The sequence below is a fragment of the Malaclemys terrapin genome, chromosome 5, assembly GCF_027887155.1.
Source record: "Malaclemys terrapin pileata isolate rMalTer1 chromosome 5, rMalTer1.hap1, whole genome shotgun sequence".
Classification (NCBI taxonomy): domain Eukaryota; kingdom Metazoa; phylum Chordata; order Testudines; family Emydidae; genus Malaclemys; species Malaclemys terrapin.
The window spans coordinates 43,187,862-43,211,394 of NC_071509.1; the positions used below are offsets into that span (position 1 = coordinate 43,187,862).

Here is a 23,533-nt window from a genome sequence, read left to right on the forward strand (position 1 = left end):
AACAGAGCGGGGGCAGCTGGAGCCTCCAGCCGCCGGGGCTCTGTGTAACTGACACTGTGTCAGTTACACAGAGCCCCAGCCGCTGGAGGCTCTGTTTAAGAACCGGGCTGCCCGAGAGCTACCGGCTTCGGGCAGCCCCCTTGCCTCCGGACCCTGCGCCCCCAGCCGGGCACTTCCCCTCCCGGGCTCCGGCGGCGCAGGGTCCGAAGGCACGGGGGGCTGCCCAAAGCCGGTAGCGCTGGGGCAGCCCGGCTCTTAAACAGAGCCTAAGAGGAGCAGAGCCTCCAGCTGCGGAGGCTCTGCTCCTCTTCGGCTCTGTGTAACTTATACAGTGTAAGTTACGCAGAGCCGCCGGAGCCCCGGAGGGGAAGTGCCCGGCTGGGGGCACAGGGTCCGGAGGCATAGGGGCTGCCCAAAGCCCGAGCGCTACCGGCTTCACGGTTTGCTGGGCAGCCTCCAGACCCTGCGCCCCCCGCTGGGCGCTTCCCCTCCCGGGCACCAGCTGCGCTGGGGAAGCGCCGGCTGGGGGCGCAGGGTCTGGGGGCTGCCCGGGAAACCGTGATGCTGGTAGCACTGGGGCAGCCCTTTCCCCCTGGCTGGGAGTGGGAGGGAGGAGGGGGCGGAGTTAGGGTGGGGGAAGGGGCGGAGTTGGGGCGGGGCTAGGGTGGGGAAATGGGCGGGGCCATGGCCCGTGGAGGGTCCTCTTTTTTTATTTATGAGATATGGTAACCCTAATGTGTGGAGTCACATTCCCACAATCTCCATGCACCTTTAGGCTGTTGATACCTGACCCCTCTGGCAGCTGGTCTCCCCCTCCCCGGACAATACTATGGTATTTGCTGCTCTTCTAAGGCAGACCCTTCATCCCCCCTACGAGCCATTTTGCAGCATTGGTTTGTCAGCAGTTCCTTTGGGGCTGCCTTACTTGGTGCACTTGTTAATGCCTGAGCTCTGTCGATTTCCTGCTCCCAGTTTTGGGCTGCCCATGCCCTTCTAGCAGCTGTACTCACCAGAGCAGTGCTGCCTGCACATGGAAAAGCTGGGGGCAGACTAACTGCAGTGCAGTTTCCTAGCAAAGGCCTTGCATTCAGTGCAACAGATGGTGCGATGAAAGGGTCCAAAGTCCACAGCTCTGTTGCCTACTGCACTTTTTATGCTTCTTAGCAACTCAACATTGCCAGTTACTTAATGCAGTTTCTTTCAGCATATTCTGTAAAATGTTATCGGCTCTTAACTCCTGAGCCTGATTGTGATCTCACTTGCACAATTCTAACGGCATTGATTTCAAAGGAGTGACTCCCGTGATATACTCTTGTGAGATCAGCATACAGCCCTGTGGATTTCAGACTCTTGAAGTAAACTGAATGCACTGCACCTTTATAACTCAATGGAAAATGAGGTTACTGTGTCTTTAAAACTGAAGAAGGCTTTTTCATTGTCCTTTATGCCTCTATTTTTGGTTTGCCTGCTTTGGGTGGGGCATGGAAAAAACAATATTTACCTGCTGTGTAGCTCTATTCTTTGCGTATTTGTTTTCGTATTATCTTCCCTCATGTGAATTTAGCAGATGTCGCATGGATTGATGTCAGCCCATCGCTTCAGTTGTCGGAATACGTGTTTGTCTCTACTAAACACTAGCAGTCTAATAGTGAATAGGTTACGTCTGTGTGGTTAAGGTACACATTGAAATGCCAGCAACAGATTCACAGGCAAAGATGCTCAAAGAGCAAAATATGGTAGGAGCTAAAACTACCAACCCCAAACAGGGCCTCCAGAGGCACAAGGAGCTACTGTCACGTACATGTACAATTTCCATTCTTAAAATCTTGTTTAACTGAAAACATTTGGAAACATTTTCTGCTTGGATAAATATAATCAGTTTGCTAGAGCATTCGTCTAGTTCAAAATGTTAAATAGCAGGTGCAATGCCAGCAGTTTAGCAATGTGCTTAAATAAAAGTGCAGTAGCCCTTATAGATTACTTCTATATAGAGCACAAGCTGCTTACTGATTCTCTAAAGCACAGAATCGTCAACCAAAACACAATTGTTTCACAAAATGCCTTTGAGTCGGATCCCACTCCCGTTAAAGACAATGACAAAACTCCCACTGACTTCAACAGTCTTTTATTTTGATTTTGAAAATCAGGCCACTTATTTCAGGTCTTTGATGATTTAGAACCTATTATTAATTATTAAATAAATTATAATCAACAAAAAAAAGTAAAACATTTAGGCTCCCAGTTTTTTCAATTTAGCCTAAATTAACATTCTCTGCTTTTTCTGTCCACCTGTATACATACCTAGGTGTTGCATTTACAGCTGCATAGCAGTGAGGGATCACTTTCCTCTAACTTGAAATGTATTGTGCAAAATGACACCCAGACCCAGCTAATTAGATTACTGTTAACTGAACCTTATTTATTGATGTAAAAGTTAGAAAATAAACAACCTCCATTTAGTCAGAAACCAATCAGTTCATTAGTGTATGGTATAATTTTCCTGAATAAGATGATTTCTAAGCACAGGACCAAGTGTAAAATAGAAGCTTTGAGCACTGAAATCTACACTGCATAGTTCTAGGCTAAGTAGCGGTGATGCTGCTTTGGAGTTTGGAAAACTTAAACCTCCATGTATATGCAGCCCACCTCTCAAGTCAGTTTCAACAGAGTTTGTGAGATGGGGCATGAACAGTGCAATGGTCTCTAAGAAAGCCAAGTTCTAAACCAAGTAGGACGTTGTAGTTCTATATTAATACTTAGAATTGTACCCAGAAACAAAGTGGAACCCTTCAGGGCTGGTTGAAAATTTTGCATCAGAATTTGGGTTTTCAACTAAACAAAAGAAAATGTTTACTTTCCTAGAAAATATTAAATTTTTCATCCAAAACCTGAAAGTTTTTGGCTGAAAAACAAACCAAAAAATAACTAGTTTTCATGGTTTTGGCTTTTCAATGCAAAGTTGAAATTTTCTGAGGAAAATTTCCAACTACCTCTAGAAGGTTATGGGAGTAAAGGTGTAATACACTGTTAGGGCCTGATCCAAATACCACTAAGGTCAGCGGAAAGACTCTCTGATTTCAGAGATCAGAGTAGCAGCCGCGTTAGTCTGTGTCCACAGAAAGAACAGGAGTGCTTGTGGCACCTTAGAGACTAACACATTTATTTGAGCATAAACTTTCATGGGCTACAGCCACTTCATCAGATGTATAGAATGTATGTTCCAGTCTAAGTACTCCTGTTCTTTTCTCTGATTTCAGCAGGCTTCAGATCAGGGGCCATCCAGGAAATTCTGCTAAGTAAGTTGTCAGCCATGTTCTGCATTCATTTTGTGTAGTCTTCACATGTAGCCCCAAGTAGAACCCACTGTAGTAATCCTGCCTAGAGAATACTCATACATTAGTGTGATAAAATCCAGATCAACCAGGCACATGGAGGGTTGGAGGAAAAGTCTCTTGTCTACTCCTGCTACCTGGAAATAGTGGCAGGAATCTATCAAGACCTGTAGATTGTGAACCTTGTTAATAAAAAGTGGGCATATAGCCTCAATGAGGGGAGTAAGCAAACTTCCCATTGAAGTCAATGGATAGTGCAAGGACTGCAGGATAAAGTCTTTTAATAAGGTAATGCTATTTTGGTAATTTATTGAATTAAATCATACCAGCATACACTAAGAAGATGTAAAGCAGAGTTTACGTGCAACATGCCTCAAGTGGCACATGACCAGGATTCGTCACCGAATTTGGTCCACTGGTTGAATCATGCTTTGGGGATTTACACTGGCATCATTAAATCAATTAAGTTAGACAGATGCAAATTTATCTAATGGATATAGGGCCTAAGCATTTAATAATAATATCTAGCACTTTTCATCGGTGATCTCAAAGCACTTTACAAGGGAGGGATCATTATCCCCGTTTTACAGATGGAGAAACCAAGATACAGAGAGATGAAGTGACTTACCCAAGTTCATCCATCAGACCAGAAGCACAGCCAGAACTAGAACACAGACTTCCTGAATCCCAGTCCTGCACCCTGTCCACTAGGCCACACTGTCTCAATACACACACTTTTCAATTCCCGCTCAATTTCTTATCATGAAAAAATACATAGATGTTGCCAATAAACTGTCCTTGCTCTTAAGCAGGGGGGATCTGCCACGCCAAAGGGCCACCTGAAGCACATTTTTACAGCCAAGATATAAACCTTTGAAAGGAGGGTTTCTACTAGAAATGCCAACACAATAGTTACTAGTGTATAGCATCATGAGCTACTTCGCTATAAAAACAGTCCCACATGTCATACTTAACTTTGGTGAATAGAGCCTATTCTCTGGAAAAGAAATGGATTAGTTGGTTGGCTCGATTCCAAACATTAAGTCTCTTCAAGGAACAAATGTTCTTCTATAACTTGTAAGCATTGTTCCAGTTTGAGACTAAAAAAAACTGTAAATATAATTAAGATAAGAAATCAAGCACATTACAATTCAATAGCACAATTGAAATGCAACTGTATTTCACTGCCATCTCACAATTACAATACTTGAGCCACATGTGGATGGCTATCAATACTATGATCAACACTATTGATTTCCCATGTGCTTGAGAAATAATTACTCTAATTGCAACATAAAGACCCTTTATTCTTATTCTCCAAGTCATTGTGACCTATCATTCTCTTAACCATCTTCTCACCCCACAATGTCTTTAAGGGAAATTGCTTAAAAAAAATCAATCAGGAAAGTTCACAGACTCTATAAAATGATGCAGATTAAATTACCCTAGGCTTTACACAGTCATTCAAATGATGTAAAAAAAAAAGAGTGGGTCAAATACAGTACTGGAATGGGGGTAAAATAATGGCACATGAAGGCATCTTCCCATAAGCATACACAGTATACTATAACACAATAGGATACACACTATCTCAGATTCTACATAATTTTATTCCTCACATCTATTAGTGTGTTTGTTTTTTTAAAAGACAAAATATAAGGAAATGGAGTTGGGTTTTTTGAGTGCCTACCTAATATGTCCAAATGCCAAGTCTTTTCCTGCAGGATCTTACTGTTGGCTAGCTGCCGCTCCCCTACCTGGCCACATAAAAACACGAGCACAAAATTACTAGAAAGGCTAAAACAACAACAACAACAAGAAAAGTTCTACAAGCATTATGTCAATTAAGAATGTTCTGTGTTTTCATTTTGATTATTTGATCCTTCCGCATTAAGGATTGCTCCAACTTCCACTGAAGTCTTTTTATTGATTAAAATAGGCATAGGGTCAAACTCTAATGTCCTAGAACTCCAATGTGATGAATATTAGCTTTAGTATGAATTGAGGGCAATTAACCCTCCACAGAATCTGTCTCTTAAGTACCTAGGAACACTGCCACGCTACTCAAACAATAAACTGTACTCCTCCTCTCCATCCATTCCAAGCCTAATATTTCAGTCGAGGAAGGAATCTTCCTGAAGAATCCAAACAGGAAATAATATCCCCAACTCTAACACTGTTTATGCCCAAATCCCAACACAAGCTGTAACAAGTTTTGCGTTACTTAATCAGATTTCTTCTTTGTAAACCTACAAAACACCAGCAAGGATCATAAAAAATATTTATGTTAAAATAGACACTTTTCATTCCGATTTCTAGTGTCTATAAAGAGCAGACGTGGGCAAACTATAGCCCGCAGGCCACATCCGGCCTGCAGGACCGTCCTGCCCGGCCCCTGAGCTCCCGGCCGGGGAGCCTAGTCCCCAGCCCCTCCCCTGCAGCCATGCCGCCACACGGGCCGCACTTTGGCCCGCTGCTCCCGCTGGGCAGCACGGGGAGTGCAGCTGGCTCTGGCCAGGTGTCGCGGCTGCGAGCTCCTGCTGCTGGTAAGGGGTCGGGGAGAGGGAGGCGTTGGGTAAGGGAGTGGGGGACCTGGGGGGGCAGTCAGGGAGCGGTTGGATGGGGCAGAGGTTCTCAGGGGGCGGTCAGGTGAATGGGGAACAGGGAGAGTTGGGAGTGGGAGTCAGGGGAGAGGGAGTGGGGGGGTTGAATAAGAGGGTGCTATCCCGGAGGCAGTGAGGGGTCGGGGGTCCCGGGAGGTGTTGGTCAGGGGACAAGGAGCAGAGGGTAGTTGGATAGGGGGTGGGAGTCCCAGGAGGGGGCGGTCAGGGGACAGGAGCAGGGGGGGTTGGATGGGTTGGGGATTCTGAGGGGGGCGGGAAGTGGGAGGGGGCGGATGGGAGTGGGGGCCAAGCTGTTTGGGGCGGCACAGCCTTCCCTTCCCAGCCCTCCATACAGTTGCGTAACCCCGATGTGGCCCTCGGGCCAAAAAGTTTGCCCACCCCTGATAAAGAGGATGGTTGGCCAGGTGTGTGGGGAGAGCCTGGGCTTGGGTTTTACTAAGCTACGCTGAGTCTGATTGTTGTTTAAAGTCAGAGGGCAGCTCATCTTCACCAAACATCTTCCCATTGTACGTAGAGGCCCTTTTTGCCTACTTCTTTCAGCCCATCCCCTCTATTCGTTTTTTTCCCAGGCACACTGCCCAGAGAATATACTCTCTGCACAGCCATTTGTCAAACATTCTAGCCACCATGGGCGTGGGAGAAGGGTAGTTGCCAAGTTATGGTGCTTTCTCCTTCAAGCCTGCCAAGCACAGTTCTTTTCAGTTCTTTTCTGGCTTGAGCAACAAGTTTAAGACATATTTGGGGGGGGAGGGGGTCCATGTCATGTCTCCTTTGCAGGAAGCAAAAAGACCAGCAGTAGCAAACCAGGGATGTAACTTCACCCTCATGCAGACTCTAGGCATTTATAAATATGTTCCAGGAACTTTTCATTCTGTTTACATTCCAGCTTTAAGATGATTGTTGTTTACAACCCACCCAAAAGTTTTTCCAGGCTGGCAGCCATGCAAATGTCATCTCTGTTATCTACCTAAGTCCCCTTTGAAATAACAAACCAACAGAAACTCATTTTTCCCTTAGATCCTATTTACTCTTCAAAGAGCTAGGAATTCCGCCCCCCCACCCCAAAAATCCTGTTAAGTCTCTCTTAAAGACCATCTGAGGATTTTGGAGTCTGTAGATCGCTAATTCTGTAAATCTCAGGACACTTAGTTCCACTCACGGTATCATTCAAGCCTGATGTGGAACAGGTGCTAAATTTGCAACAAACAAATTGGGTTTCATGTGGCCAGCATCAGAGATGAGCACCTGAAGCCGGTACAGGCTTATCTGAGTGTCTGTGATTCGCAGCACTCGTAATGGTGGCAATAAATATTTGTTACTGAACTTCTCTGAAGCAGGTTTACTGCAGATAATCCAGCAGTGGCATGCTCTCCCTGCTACAGGGCTGGTATTGTTATGTACTGTTCCATGAAAGAGCCTAGATTTGTATGTTCTACCCTCAGCATGAAATAAAGTTAATCATAGCCTGAGAATTCTTTGTTTAGTAAAAACTGATCTTTCTGGCCAATTCAATTGCTCTTTGTTTTATCTCTTACTCTCACAGCATGCAATATTACTCCTCTCATTGAGCCCAATGTGCAGAAGAGAATTTGGACAATTTAACAAGTCACCTCTGCAGTTAAAATAAACTAACCTAACTCACCAAGATTTCATCAGAGGCCATTTTTTATTTTAGTTCAAACAATCCATCCATGTGAGATTGTGAACTGTTACCCTCCATAACTTCTACCGTGTTGGGGATAGCAGAAAGACGCAACACCATCTATGGGGCATGCTCGAGGAAGGGGAAACCAGTCTAATGCTGGCAAGGGCAGCATTAGTTGATGCCAAAAAAACTCCCACATGGTTTAGAAAGAAACAATGGCACACAAATCCCCTCCCACCTGGCACAGGGAGCCCAGTTTCCAGGGAGAAGTTCCCAGAGAGGCTTCCCTAAGGTTGAGAAAAAGGTGTTGGGAATGGGCTTGTTGCTAAGCTGCCATCCATCACTCCCTTGCCACCTTCCTGCAAATACAGATTTTTTTTGCTACCCTCTACTCATTGAAGGAGAGGGAAAAAATACCTGTGAGCATGCTATGAACTAGCTTTGCAGAAAACAGAATGTATCTGGGGCACAGCACCATAATGCCTGAAAAAGCCTATTCAAGAAAGCTTCATTGAAACCATCAGTTTCCTTCCAGTAAACAGCACTCAATTGCTATTCCAAGAAAAAGTAACACATACAACCCAGGAAAGGGCCAGCCTTTCCATCAAAGGGGCTTTGTCAAACGCCTGTGGACAAAGGTCTGTGCTAGACCTTTCTCTGTCCTGTGTATGCGTTCCTTTTGCTCAGAGTAAGGATTAAATATCTCTTAATGGAAGTAAAGACTGTAATTGACTCCAATGAAGCTTTAATATATGGCCTTTTTTGAGGCATTCCCGTGAAGTACCTGAGGCTGATGCTGGGGCTTTTTGTAATTCACAGTATTTATTTATTGGGGTACATTCTGTCCTGGAGTTCAGTCCCCTTCCAGTTCCGCCTCCCAAAAGAAAAGGAAGAAACTCACTTTATGGAGCCGGGATTTGGGATTTTTTTCTCCTTGTATAGATAGGACTGGCTGTTCCCATTCAGCTGGGCTTGCAAGGACACCACAATTATCTTTAGATTTATAGTATTTCCTTACTTATTTTTATTTGTACTATGTTAACATCTATAGGCCCCAGCTGAGCTCAGGGCCTCATTGTGTTGGGCGTAGGTTGACCATATTTCCCTATGCTGAATACGGGAAACCTAGTAAAATTACTTATATTCAAACAACTTCAATGGCAGTCAATCAGAACTATGCAGTACAAATGTTCAAATTAACATCAAGTTGACTGCACCTCCATTAAAAAGAAATACTGCATAGCTGGATTCTTTTTATTTACCTTCTTATCTTTAAGGCTTCAGGAAGAGGTCACACACACACACACACACACTCCTGTACAGCCCTCTCACATGGGGGGGTGGGGGTGATGACGGACCAACCCTCCCCAGCGCTCTCTGCCCTCCATGCCTGGCTGAGTCCCCGGGATGAACCCACCTTTCCTGGTACCTGGTGCTGTGTCTTCCCAAGGCAACACATGGGGCTGCTGCTGGCCACTACCATAACCCAGCCGCCACCTGACCCCCCCCCCCCCCCCGACTACAGCACAGGCAGGAAGGGGTTAAGCCCTAAGAATGCACTGTGCAGAAGGGCCCAGGGAATCTGACTGCAGGGGCCGATGAAGAGGGTGCTAAGGCCCTGCCCAGGGGGCTGCTGTGGAGTCTGCAGGTTCAGGGTGTGAACAGGCTAGAAATCACTCTTCCCTCCTGCCACTCCACAGTTTAGCTGGGGGGCGGAGAGGCTTCCCCGTACCAGCACTGTGTGGGGCTTTGGCACATACAGAGCTTGGTTCCTCCTGGCCAGCGCCCCGGGCCAGAGGGTCTTGGGCTTTAGTGGGGCGCTGGCCTAGCCAGAGGCAGTGGGGGAAGGAAGGAGCCTGCCCGCCAGGCTGTTGATGAGCTGAGCACTCCATCCAGGAGCTGGTTCTCTGCACAGCGCTGGAAGCGGGACGCGCCCTGCTGGGGGCGGATATGAAGGAGCAGCAGGAATGGGGGGGATGATGGGGCAAAGCAGGGAGAGGACAGTGAGAGGGGAGCACATAAAGGGTCAATGAGTGGGCAGCAGTGGTGACACATAACCGGCCGCCGCTTGGCACCTGCCCACACTCATCAGCCACCGCAGCTTGCAGCGCGCAGCCAGTGCCAGCTGGAAATGGGATGGGGGAGCGGGGCCCTGCTGGCCGAGAGCCAGCAGCTGATGGATCAGCAGGGGGACTGGCCGGCCCAGCGTGCTGTAGCTTTGCCCCGCCACCAGCCTTGCACACCCACCCCCATCATCAGTCACTGGACCCCACCACTCATGACAGGTGGCTGGCGAGCAGGGATCCGGTCAGCAGCAGGACCCACCAGTACTGATGGGTGGTGGAGGGACAGAAAATACGGGACAATTTGCCAATTTTTAAGAAAAAGTCAGGACATCTGCAGGAGGGTTTAAATATGGGACTGTCCCTTAAAAACGGGATGTCTGGTCACCCTAGCTGGGTGCTGTAGAAGTAACACATAGTAAGAAACATTCTGTTCCTCAGAAAGCTTACAGTCTAAATAGACAAGACAGGCAAAGATGGAAGATCGGGAACTGAGGCAGAGAGTAATGAAGCAACTTGCATAAGATCACAAAGGAAGTCTGGGGCAGAGCCATGAATTGAACCCCAATCTCTTAAGTCCCAAGCTAGTGCCTTACCCACAAGACTAAAGTTCCTCCTCACCCACTGCTCTGTCCAACCCACATAAATAACTGCCCTAGTATTTGGGCATAAGCTTTCATAGGCTAGAACCCACTTCATCAGATGTATGTAGTAAAAAATACAGGAGCATAAATACATGAAAAGATGGGGGTTGCTTTACCAAGTGTTAGGTCAGTCTAATGAGATAAATCAATTAACAGCAGGATACCAAGGGAGGAAAAATAACTTTTGACAATTGATTTATCTCATTTGACTGACCTAACACTTGGTAAAGCAACCTCCATCCTTCCACGTATTTATACTTGCTCCTGTATTTTTTACTTCATACATCTGATGAAATGGGCTCTAGCCAACAAAAGCTTATGCCCAAATAAATTTGTTAGTCTCTATGGTGCCAGAAGGACGCCTCGGGTTTTTTTTGCTGATACAGACTAACACGGCTACCACTGAAACCTGCCCTAGTATTGTCCGTCTCCCACTCTAATAGTCTAGCCTTCTTCTATGCAGATGCCCTTTTCCTGACCTAATCTTCCAAGTTCCACACATCTTTCAGGTCTATAAAACCTACTCCTCAAATCGTTCACTGTGAGCACAGGTGAATCACCTGTGGTGATAGACAAATCAAAAAACAATGACCTTGCAGAATAGTTTCCATTGACTATCAGTGCTTTGTGTTGATCTGAAAACAGAGCGATTCTTTCCCAGAAATGACTTTCACTCTTCTTTGCAGCATTCTATAACAAAAGCTGGGGTTTAAGGTAATCTCAAAACAGGGTAGGAGTTACAAATTAAACAATGATTTTGCTTTGCAAAAGTCCTCTGTTGTTAGATGGCAATTAAGGGTCAATGAGCAAGTAGACTAGTGCATTAGGTTCAAAAATATAAAAAAGAACTATATTGTCTCTGATGCTTTCTCTGGCCTCTCAAAACCTCTGACTCTCAGCTAGCTCCAGGTAGTCATTCACCTGTGTTCAACGTCTGTAGTCCTTAGAGTGGCACAGTAATGGAACATGCGCCCAGGATGTCATGGAATGAGATAATAGTTTCAACAGGTGCTGGGGACTATGCTTCAAATGCTCCACCCAGCTAATGGGGTCAGAACAGCCCTGTTCCCAGTGGACTGGTTTTCTTTTGGATATTCTGGTCTTCTGGAAATCCTCCGAAAATACACTTTTATATAGGATGAAGGCAAACAAAGCGATGTGGTAGTTACAGCTTTTTTTAAGGCTATATCATACAGCCGAGGCTATCTGATATAAAGAGGAATATATGGAAATTTAATAGTTAAGTCTGCCTCATAAGACGTCATTTGTGGTGTTAGAAAGTTTTGTCACAGAGGAAATATAAGCATAAACTTAAACATGCATTTCTCAACCTCATGGCCCGCTCTGTCTCTCAAACTGGCAGGTCTGTTCATCCAGGGCGAGCTAGTGTCATTCCCCTTTCTAACTGTCAAAAACGTTTCCATCTCATCAGGCCCGTTCCTCCCTCCCCCACTTCACGAGAGGACTGAAGGGTGCAACCTGACTAGCCATCCTGTTAGGTTCACTTAAAATATAGAGCTAGACAGAATTTTCGATTGTCAATATTTGTCAATTCATCAACATTGAAATGTTCCACAAGACTGAATCTATTTTGGTGAAATTCCCTCAGAAATCTGCCATCTTGCCTGTCTGGATCCTTGGCAGCCTGCTTGGTGGGCTGATGGAGCTGAATACCTAGAAGCCCAGATTTTTGGGCTTCCATCTCATTAGCACCTAGAAACCCTGCGAGTCCTAGCTCTCAGGCCCCTCAGCAGGCTGCCTGGCAGGCTCTCTCTGAATCCGGACTCCCCAGGCTTCCAGGCTGCCCTGTTCTGTGGTAGCCCACAATGCAAATTGCCCCGGAGGCCGGGATCCCAGTAAAGCTGGGTGGAAAAGAATAATTCCACTTGGCTGAGAATTTTTAAAATGTTAGCTTTCATTCCAAACCGGAACAAAACCAAATTCTGACACACAACAGTTGCACCAAAATCACAAAATCCTCCACAAAACAGAATCACTATTCTCCGCTCAGCACTATTAGAATACATTATTCCTTAAAACTTATCTAGCTTATGTGATTCGCTTTTGCTTGCATATTACTAGAGAATTTCTACCCTGAGTCACTGGGAGTTAGTGTCAGGAAATCTAAAACACTCGGACCCCAATACTGCAGTGGGGTCAACTAGAACAGACCCCTATGCCTGCAGAGTCCCAAGACTCCACACAGGCACAGGTGCCCATAGTAGCAGATCTCAGTGCAGTATCAGGGCCTAACAATGGACCCCTGCCGACCTCAATCACCTGGAAGAACACAGTCATTTGGGGTGAAATTCATCTCAACCCACACTAGGCCTTGTAGATCACTTGAACACTGAATTAAAGCTGACCTGCAAAGGAAAAACAAATTGTTCTTTTTGGCTTCATGATTTATAAAGGTCTATATATTTTTTCAAGGTTCCCCCCCCGCCTTGAGTTTTACTTTAGAAATTCAGCTCCTCTCTAGCCTGGAGAATTGCAATATAACTGGAGAAGTAGTTAAAAGATGAAATCACAAGACTGAAGGCTTAGTAAATGAAAGGAAAGGGGATTTTTAATCAGACCATTAAAAACTCTATTTTAATACCTATTTAAACTTCAGTGACTCACGGCATGTCTTCACTAGCCATGTTAAAGCGTGACTGTGTAATCGCAGCATAGCGCTGAGAGAGAGCTCTCCCAGCACTATAAAAAAACCAAACACCCTCACGAGGGGAATAGCTCCCAGCACTGGGAGCTGCACGGTCTACACTGGCACTTTACAGCGCTGAAACTCGCAGCGCTCGGGGGGGTGTTTTTTCACACCCCAGAACGAGAAAGTTGCAGCGCTGTAAAGTGCCAGTGTAGACAAGCCCTGATGTACATTTTAGAGAAAGGAGGCCTTTGTTAAATACTCAACACCCCCACTCCTTCAATTAAGGTGTTAAAGCTTATAATACATATGTTAGGAGACATCCAGGAGGTCCTCCTGCAAACCCAGGGAAGATCAGAATTTACATTCCCGGTATTGTCTATACTAGAGTCCTGTCCATGCACACAAATTGCACCCATTTAGCTTAACTAAGCTAAACCTGAAAAGGAAAAACAAATTGCCTTCTTTGCTTCATGATTTGTAAAGAAGGCCTAAAACTAAGGGCTTGTCTACACTGGCAATTTACAGCGCTGCAATTTTCTCGCTCTGGGGTGTGAAAAAACACCCCCTGAGCGCAGCAAGTTCCAGCGCTGTAAAGCACCAGTGTAGACAGGGCACCAGCGCTGGGAGCCACATGACCATACAAGGCATGTTAAAGCGCTGCCACAGCAGCGCTTTAGTGCTGCCAGTGTAGACGAGCCCTAAGCTAAACAAATATGTCACACTCAAACTGAGTGAAGTCTCTCCCAAAATCAGAGTTATACGGATTTCAATTCAATGATTTAACTACAGTGGTGCAACTTCTGCATGTAGGCCAGTCCTTAGGTCCCAGTGGATGCTTGCACCTATGCAGAGAGCCCCAGAGAAATCCATGCAGCTTTGTGATGGTGCAGGGATCTGTCCACAGAGAACACTTGCAGGATCGGGACATTTATTTCTCTCCTCCCCAAGTAACTACAGGAGCTTTAGTGACTCTGCTGCTTTGGGGAAACTTGTCTCTGAAGCTGTAAATGGAAAGATACACCCTTTCACACTCTTTCAGTCCTGGGCTACACACAACAGTTGCACCAGTTTAACTAAAGATGTGATGTTGCACTGATTTAGTTAAACCAGGGCAACTTTGTGCATGAATACTCTGCATTGGTTTAAACTTTGCTTGTACTGGTTTATTTTACCCGTTTTTGAACAGCGTGACTTTTGTATGCTCAGACTCAAATAGATGCTTAACTGCTTCAGTCTCATAGGATTAAAAAAATAAAATTAAAGACAAGATTGCAGGGAAAAGTCATTTCCTGCCCCACTGAGAAATTTAAACCAATCTCGTATTTCAATGGCTCATACAAACCCCGATGCCAACTCTGTCCACATATCTATTCAAGTGACATCATCATAGGACCTAATCACATCAGCCATACCATCAGGAGCTCATTCACCTGCACATCTACCAATGTGATCTATGCCATCATGTGCCAGCAATGCCCCTCTGCCATGTACATTGGCCAAACCGGACAGTCTCTACGCAAAAGAATTAATGGACACAAATCTGACATCAGGAATCAAAATACTCAAAAACCAGTGGGAGAACACTTTAACCTGTCTGGTCATTCAGTGACAGACCTGCGGGTGGCTATATTACAACAGAAAAACTTCAAAAACAGACTCCAAAGAGAGACTGCAGAGCTAGAATTGATATGCAAACTAGACACAATCAACTCCGGTTTGAATAAGGACTGGGAATGGCTGAGCCATTACAAACGTTGACTATCTCCCCTTGTAAGTACTCTCACACTTCTTATCACACTGTCTGTACTCGGCTAGCTTGATTATCACTTCAAAAGTTTTTTTTTTTTTTTTTTTTCTCTTAATTAATTGGCCTCTCAGAGTTAGTAAGACAACTCCCACCTGTTTATGCTCTCTGTATGTGTGTATATATATCTCCTCATTATATGTTCCATTCTATATGCATCCGAAGAAGTGGGCTGTAGTCCACGAAAGCTTATGCTCTAATAAATTTGTTAGTCTCTAAGGTGCCACAAGTACTCCTGTTCTTCTTTTTGCGGATACAGACTAACACGGCTGTTACTCTGAAACTTGTCATACACCTTGAACCATCACATCATAATCTTCTCCAAATGTCTGTCATCAGTGCATTTTCAGACAGTTTTTAGTTACATTACATGAGGAAAACAGATGTTGCCAAAATAGTGGCCAGTAGTAATTTCAATTTCCAGATAAAATCTGCTCTAAACGCATAACCAACTGTGTTGAGTATAGAATGAGGTGCAGGATTGAACTTACAGATGTTCAGGTAGACTTTTGTTTTGTTTAACATGCCACTAAGCAGCAGCACAAAAGTAATGATAGAAATAGAGAAGGAATGGATGTGTGGTCTCTGCTCTCTTTAATAAGAGCCAATATATACAAATTACATAAACAGACACAGTAGCATTCACTTCCAGCTGCACCAGTGTTTACTTTTTACAAAGTAAGGCCTTGTCCAGGCAGGCAAGAGAAGTGCTTTTTCTGTTAGTTTAATTTGAATGAACACACGCACCTATGTAGGCACAGAGTTTAACTCCTTTAACATGGTTTTAGTTAGTCTGGTGGTAGCCGAGGCATTCCACTTTACACTCCAAGTGATCTTCAAGATGCTAAACTGTATCTACATGTGTGTTGGGGGTGAGGGAGCAGGGAAGGAGGGGTTCAGTCAAGTTAAACTAATTCAATTGAGCTCACTTGGTTGGAAAAAAAAGCCTCCATTCTGCCCGTGTAGATAGGGCCTGTGATACTTCGAGGGAGGTGTTTTCATTCTCAAAAGTCTTCAGCCTTGTTACCATCCATTCATAGCTCCCATTTTATTATCGCACGGCAGACTGTAGATGCAGCATCCTCACAAGCTTTGATTTGGCTGGAAAATACCAGCATTCTAAGAGTTAAGACTAGGATTTTTCAGAGGGGCTTAAACCACTTGTTTCAATGGGAACTGGGGACCAGCTTTTTAAAGGTATTTAGGTGCCGAAAGATGCAGCTATATGCCCAGTGGGATAATAAACAACAAATTACAAGTAGTAAATAAAATAAAAATAAAATTGCAGTAGCTCCTCAACAGCCCTGCTGAATCTGGGACCCCACTGTGCTAGGCGCTGTACAAACACAGAGTTGATTTTTGAGCTTATACTTTATACCATTAGTATACATAATGATAATTATTCCAAATATTGCATGAGATCTGTCACATTCAACTAATTATATCTCAGAATATTACACTACCATATTCACTTTAAAATGCAGGATGCAGTGTTTGCACCATATCTGCTATGCCAGTCCTTTGATTTTCTGTAACCTTCAGAGATGTACATTTATTACTTACTGTCAGTCTAATGGCAAAATCTTTTAATGTGAAACCAAAGGGCACTGTACTTTTTGTCTAAATCTCTAATCTTCTGAGTGAAGGGATTACAGGATCTAATATTTTCCCTTCTGAAGTTGTCTACTCTGGGCTTTTTTATATGGAATCAACCTGCAATCTTTATATTTTCCAAGCTATGACCCAGGGTGAAGGATGATAGAGGAGAGAAGGGACTGGGACCCAGAATATCTTAGCCTGACAGGAGTGAATGGGAGAGAAATACAACTTCTGCCACATTGCTCCTCCTACTCCCTTGACCCCATAAATGCCCCTCGATGGGGCTTCATGGTGTGGGAAGTGTGAGGCTGGTGGGAGGGCGGAGGAGAATGTACTGAACTTGGCTGAAACCTGTGGGACTTTTGAAGGTAAATTAATTCTTGCCTTCCCAGCATTAACTTACTCTCTTCTCCTCTCTGCGATTTGCAACCTTCTTTTGGGGAAGCTCAAGGGGCACTGAAAGAGGAGTCCCTGGGAGCACTACTGCTGGAGGAGCCATGTGCCTAGGGGTCTAGAGAAGGCAGAGCCACTAGACAGAAACACAGGGTCTCCATGCATCCTGGAGTGGAACCCCCATCAGTTCTATGATGAGAAGAAAGGCATTCTGCCCCTCCAACAGAAAAATTCAAGGAAAACTACATGAGCCCAAACATGTGACATTTCTTGGACATAGCCCACCTACTACTATTTATTATTATTTGTATTGCAGTAGCACCTAGAAGCCCCAGACAGGGAATAGGGCCCCATTGTGCTAAGCATTGTATAAACATGCAGTAAAAAAATAAGTCCTTCTCCCAAAGAGCTCATAATCTAAATTACTGACATGATGTGCCAGGTGGAGGAGACAAGCAAACAATTAAGGGCAGGGGACAGTAATGAATGCTCTGCCTTCAGTTTGTTACAAAATGGCAATTAGCAACCCCACCTTCCTCAGCAAGAACACCCCAGTCAGCAGCGCCTACGGCTGTTTTCTTCAGAGTCCAGCCGGTGCAACTGCCCCATGCTGGGATTTCACCCTGGGAATGCGGTTTGACCTGCTAAGTAATGGAGATGACTGGACAGGAAAATCCATTTAATCTGCAGAATCACTACCAGGACAAAGACCTGTGCATTAGAGAGTTACACTAAACGTTTACAGGATAAAATATCTCTCGGTGCTTCAGCGATAGCCTTCATAATAAAATAAATTAGCAGAGTCTTTTGTTTTAAAGCTGTTGAATACAGAAGAGTTAGTTGAAACATTTAGATTGAGATTTATTGAACGTTCTCTCATAAAGAGGAGTATCCAAACCAGCCAGTGCTTTGATGACATACTCTGTGAACTTTCACATCAAGAAATACCAGCGTCAGTATTTAAGTTAGCAGTTACAAATGTGTCCAAAGGTTTAAACTTGGCAATGAAGATGTGCTCTGGACTGAAAGATGTTACCCAAACTCATTTCTGTACCAGATTTGAAAAGATCCATGTTTCCTTTTACGTTATTAAAGTTATTGAAAAATGGAGAGAGAGGTTTATTGGATTAAAATGTGTGGTTTGCACTGGTACAGCCCATAATTATTTATCCATATGCCCCCATCATGAATATCTGAGCCCCTCACAAACACTAATGAATTTATTATACTCACCACAGCTCTATGTAGTAGGGAAGTGTTATTCCTAGTTTATAAAAAGGGAGTGAGAGACAGAGATTTATAGGCCCTGTTTCAACAAAGCACTTAAGTTAACTTTAAACACAGGAGTAGCCCATTGACTTTAAGCATGTAAGTTAAGCGCATGCTTAAATGATTTCCCCCAAACCACACAGGAAGGTTGTGGCAGAACCAAGACTCGAACCCAATTCTCCAAATCCCTATCTGGCGCCTTAACCAGAAACAAGGAAAGAAACACACAATTAGCCCATGAAACTGGTTGCCACAAGATACAATTGAAGGCAAGAACTCAGAAAGATTCAAAGGGAGATCGGATATTTATATGGACAACACGAATTTCCAGAATACTACTAATAAAGATGACAAAAAATAAGTTTTGGAAGAAATATAAACCTTCATGTTTCAGGATTTATGCCAATCTCTAAGTACTGGAGAATAGGTGGAAAACTTTCCGGGGGGGAGGGGGAGGATATCCCATAAATGTCAGCTGACGGGGTTTTTTGCCCTTCCTCTGAAGCATCTGTTGCAGGCCACTAACAGAATAGTGGACTAAACTTGGGACTGATACAGTCTGGCCATTTCTAGGTTTCATTCCTATACTTCACAAAATGTAACTAAAAACATAGTAACAACAAGCAATATGGCCTAAGAAATTCCAAAACTTTTGTGGGGATACCTTTTTGTTTGTTTGCTTGCTTGTTTGTTTTAAAAGGGATTAGGGAACTTTTCCACAGTATGGCAGGAAAAATCTAACTCAAATATTTTGGGATACATGGATTTAACATGTTATTAAATTCTTCATAAGATCAATATTTACATTTTGCCTGCATATATGATATTCCATAACAGTACTGTTAATGCTATTTTTTGAGCAGAACTCATGTGGAACCAAGAAAGTGGCATTAGCCATCTAATCCCTTGTAACCTGCTGCTTCTTTGTGGAAATGATCTGTGTGTTCAAAGAGCAAGGAATTTGTTGCAATCGTTGGCTTGCCATCTGCTCGAGGCATTCAGCTGTATCTAGCACAATGATGCTGGCAAGTTTTCATGAGTAAATACACAACAACATTTGTATGTTTACAGCATCTGTGAGAAATGTGGGGAGGGTGGGCTCATTACTATGTGTTTCTAGAGCAAGTCAAACCCATTAATTAAATTCAGTCTCATGTCCAGCTTCAAAAGTAAAAACAGAGCCAACTTCTGGGGTTTGGCAGCTACAGGACCTGGGTGGTGGTTTTGTTTTCTCTCTTGTGAGTTTGGTTTGGGTTTTTTAATCACCTGGGCAGATTAATTTTTTCGGCTTTGACCACGTGGGGATTTGAGCGCCTTTAACTCCTGCAGAGTCAATGGGAGCTGAGGGTTCTCACTATTTCAAAGGAGGTGCTAAGAAACTTGTAGGATGAAGTCCTATCTCATGAGACATTTCTCTCCTAGCAGTTCTTTTGATCATGGCATCAGTAAATAGTTTAAAATTAGAAATCAGCAGCACCTCAGTCTGTTCTACTCCAGATCCTGTCCCTGGCTTTAATGAGGCTAGTGTAATGGGAAGAAAATCTGTTAATGACATTTGCACAGCTCATATTACCCCAATTCCATTTTATTTAATTGCATATGACATATGTCTCTTGCAAACACAAAGAAAAACATCCATTTAATACATACAATGCTCTAGAACAGAGGTTCTCAGACTTTTGTAATGGTGACCCCTTTCACACAGCAAGCCCCTGAGTGCGACCCCCCTTATACATTAAAAACACTTTATATATTTAACACCATTATAAATGCTGGAGGAAAAGCGGAGTTTGGGGGTAGGCTGACAACTTGCGACCCCCCATATAATAACCTCACGACCGTCTGAGGGGTCCCGACCCCCAGTTTGAGAACCCTTGCACTAGAATGTCAATCAGAAGACCCTAGTAAAAACTCTCTTCTTCAGCACAATGCTAAAAGGGCAAAAATTGCCACCAATTTGATTACTACTGGGTATTGAGAAAAAACTAAAACATCTTTTGAGATGGTGATAAAAATTCCTTTTTATACGAGAGATGTAAAATCCAGTGTGCTCTCAGAAGCTGACAAATTCTACAATCCAAAAGATAACGAGGTGGATATTCCAATGCTCCACATATACGTGGGCAAAAATGAAGACATGGAACTTTTCCATATCTACTTTAAAGATGGCAGGTTAGATGGTTTTAAATCTTAACTGAGAGCTGGTCTACACTTACATCAGCAGAGCTACATCTCTCAGGGGTGTGAAAAATCCACATCACTGAGACACACAGCTGTTCAGACTTAACCCCCAGTGTAGACAGTGCTACGCTGCCAGAAGAATTCTTCCATCAACTTAGTTATGACCTCTCAGGGAGATGGTTTACCTACACTGGCAGGAGAAACTCTCCCTCCCCCCTTGGTGTAGGGTAGTGTTTGCACTGAAACTCTACAGTTTAACACTCATACTGTAAGAACCGGAAGTTTTCTGGGATGTTAAATGCACAGGAACCTGAACCTTAATCCTAGGTGTCTGGAGAATCTTTACCAATAAAGTGCTTTATAACTTAGAGCAAAAAGGAAATGAAAATGGTTTGTCCCACTCACCAGTTGGTACCATAAGTCTGGGAAAACTATCAGACTTTAATGTGTTTTGTAAAGTTCTATGCACCTTTATGGCACTTAATAAATTACAGGCCTGATTGATTCCACTGGGATCTGTGCTCCAGGCAGCCAAAAGACTGCTAGGAGCAGGGAAGCCACAGCACAAGATGCCCACAACCTACTCCACAGGGAGAAGCAGGAGGTGGCCATCACAGCCTATGACCTTGGCGGAACAGGTATAACCAGAAAAACGTTTATTCCTGTGGAGCCCAAGCTTTAAAGGTTCCTTTCCCAGATGGAACCTCTGAGAGAATGCAACACTGGCACCATCACCTGTGCTCTCCCCACAGTAAATACCCCGCAAGAGCAAAGGCATGCACTTTCACCCCTCCCTTCAGGTCGGCCTGGCTGAATCAGGCCCAATAACGATTACTGAGGACAGTGGTATAGCAGGGACTGTTCAAGTGAGAATGAATCACCACATGAGCTGAAAGGAGAGAGCTATCTCACCCTGCCTGACTGGTTAGTAGAAAGGTAGGAATAATTCTCCAGAAATCCCTTGCACGTATTGACTGAAAAGGCATCACTCCTTAGAAACCCATACATTTGGGGTTTGTTCACATTTTCACTGTCTGGGGTGAGTCTCAGTGGGACTTCTCCCTGCCCTCTAGATCCAGGTGAGCAAAACAGATACTTATACCCTCTCGGGTGGTAGATGGGGGAACAAGCCATCTAAATACAGAAACTAGCTAGAGCACAGGACTTTTCCTGGAGATTAATGACCATCTTGGGTTAATAGCCTCAGACTGTGCATCAGGCCATCTTCTCTTGCCAAACCTGTCATTAATCCCCAGGAAATGGACAAGACCTTTATGGTTACTGCTCAGATGCATCACCAAGCAAAACTCTCCTGTTTCAGCAACTGGACCCATGAGAAATACCAGACAGTGTTTTTTTCCCCCACAGGTTAAAAGACGAACGGCATCTTGGTTCCTCATTTATCTACTCTCTATTGTTAATGAATGAATGTTAATATTTATAAAGAGGAAAATATCTCCAGAAATCAGCAGAATTCAAGAATTTATTAATTGGTTTTTATACTAAACCATCTCACTACAAATATCTGTTAAAAGTCAGTCACAAATTGATGAAATAAGATGAGCATTTATTTCTCAAAATTTTAAAAAGAAAAAATACTTTTACCTTTTGCTCCCCAAAAGTTAAGAAAACTTTAGTAATATAGGTATTTACTTAACCCTATCCTTATGGTATCTAGATAAGAGACATACAGCTTTAGGATTGCAAAAATTATTTCCGGATCCCAGTGCTTTCCTGAGAACAAATATGTATGATTTCAAGTTCAGTTGTAGTTCCATGTGAGTTTTTCCTTTCACAGTTTTACAACAGAACTTTAAAGAATTTGATTCTGCTCTTAGCGAAGTCAACGAGAGTTTTGCCAACAATACGCAATGGGCCTTTCAAAAAGCATCTCTCATTCAAAATTCATCCCAAACCGCTTTTTACAAAAGGTTGCATAATACAGTTATAGAGCGATATGCCACATATATAAAATAATAATAGCAAAGTGAGTATGACAGAAAGATCAAGAGCTCATGGAAATCAGAGGTTTGCAGCTGAAATTTGAATTGAGATGGAAAATTGCTGAGACAGAGAGAAACTGTTTCAGACAATAGAAGTGGCAGAGGAGAAGGCTCTTGAACTAAGTAGCAAGACTACCCATGGACAGAATGAAGAAGGGGAAGTGTCATGAGGGAAATAAAAAAAAACCTTTCCTTTAGGTTCAAAATAAAATAGTTTTGATAACCACACGTGATCCTAAACCTTGAGTTGGGGAATTAAAATTCAGTACACTTGTTCAAACAATGTAAATTCAGTATTGCTTACTGTCCTGTTTATCTGAAATACCAATGTATGATGCTTTGGCATCAGGGAGAAAGGGTTAAACATTGTTTTGTTTCACTGAGTAAAGCAAACACTACTCCCCTTTGATCCTTAGGGTGAGGGAGTCTATTTTCTTGTGAAGAGTACTGGTTGGCTTCATGTAACCTTATACAATAAAAGAGCCCTGCATGGTGCATAAATTCCTTCGGGACTAAATTCCAAACAAAGCAATAGCACAGCAAAGGTGGAGTAATAGTTGCACAGCCTGCACAGAGAAAGCAGAATAACTTGAACAATGGATGCTTTGCATTTGATCACAGATACAATTTTAAAAAACCAAACCAAACCAACCTAAAAAGGGGCACAAAACAAACCAGGAAGGTAAACATGGAAACTACTGATCACAATGATTAAAAGGTTCCTTCTGTTGCTGCACAAAACTGCACCCAGTGTTTATGCCAAAGCAGGCTTACCATATTTCATTTAGATTTTAACCATGTGACGTTGAGAGAATGTATTTTCAGGAACTAAATGAAAAAGGAAACACACTAGCTGTGTCTATGGCATAAGTACTTGAAACAGCCAATGATGGGACATGGAATTTAGGCTAATCATTTGTATTAAAAATTCTAGGTTAATTTGTAATGTGAAAATTGCTTTCTGCCTGGACCCATGACGACTATGTGGCTTCCATTCAGTCTCATAAAAGTGCACTCAACCTTCACAGACATGGTAAGCATTACTTTATAGGGCGTGCATCAAATCATACGTCGCTGTATCTTATGGCATATAAGAGCAGGGCCGCCGAGAGCGGGTTCGGGCCCCGGTGAAAAAATTTTTTCGGGCCTCCCAGCAAGGGCCGACCGGCTAAACAGGGCCGACGAGAGGGCGGGGGGAAGCCGGGGAAGCTGGGCCCCTTCCGGACTGCCGGTAATTTGTACCGGCTTCCGCCCCCTCTCGTCAGCCCTGTATAAGAGCATAGCAGTACCTAAATGCATTCAGAAGCACACAGGGGTTTTCTGTCC

The 23,533-nt window shown here is 43.7% G+C and overlaps 1 protein-coding gene across 3 annotated transcripts in view; it reads left to right on the plus strand.

The window, feature by feature from the left end:
- C5H4orf19 (chromosome 5 C4orf19 homolog) overlaps nt 1-23,533 on the plus strand; it is a 74,304-nt gene that overhangs the window by 9,182 nt on the left and 41,589 nt on the right. Inside the window, exon 1 of one of the 3 annotated variants that reach the window (XM_054030813.1) lies at nt 23,162-23,240. The exons of the other annotated variants lie outside the window; for them this stretch is intronic. The gene's annotated coding sequence lies outside the window, so the exon portion shown is untranslated. Of the gene's footprint in view, nt 1-23,161; nt 23,241-23,533 lie in introns of those variants that run through there. 3 annotated transcript variants of the gene reach the window in all.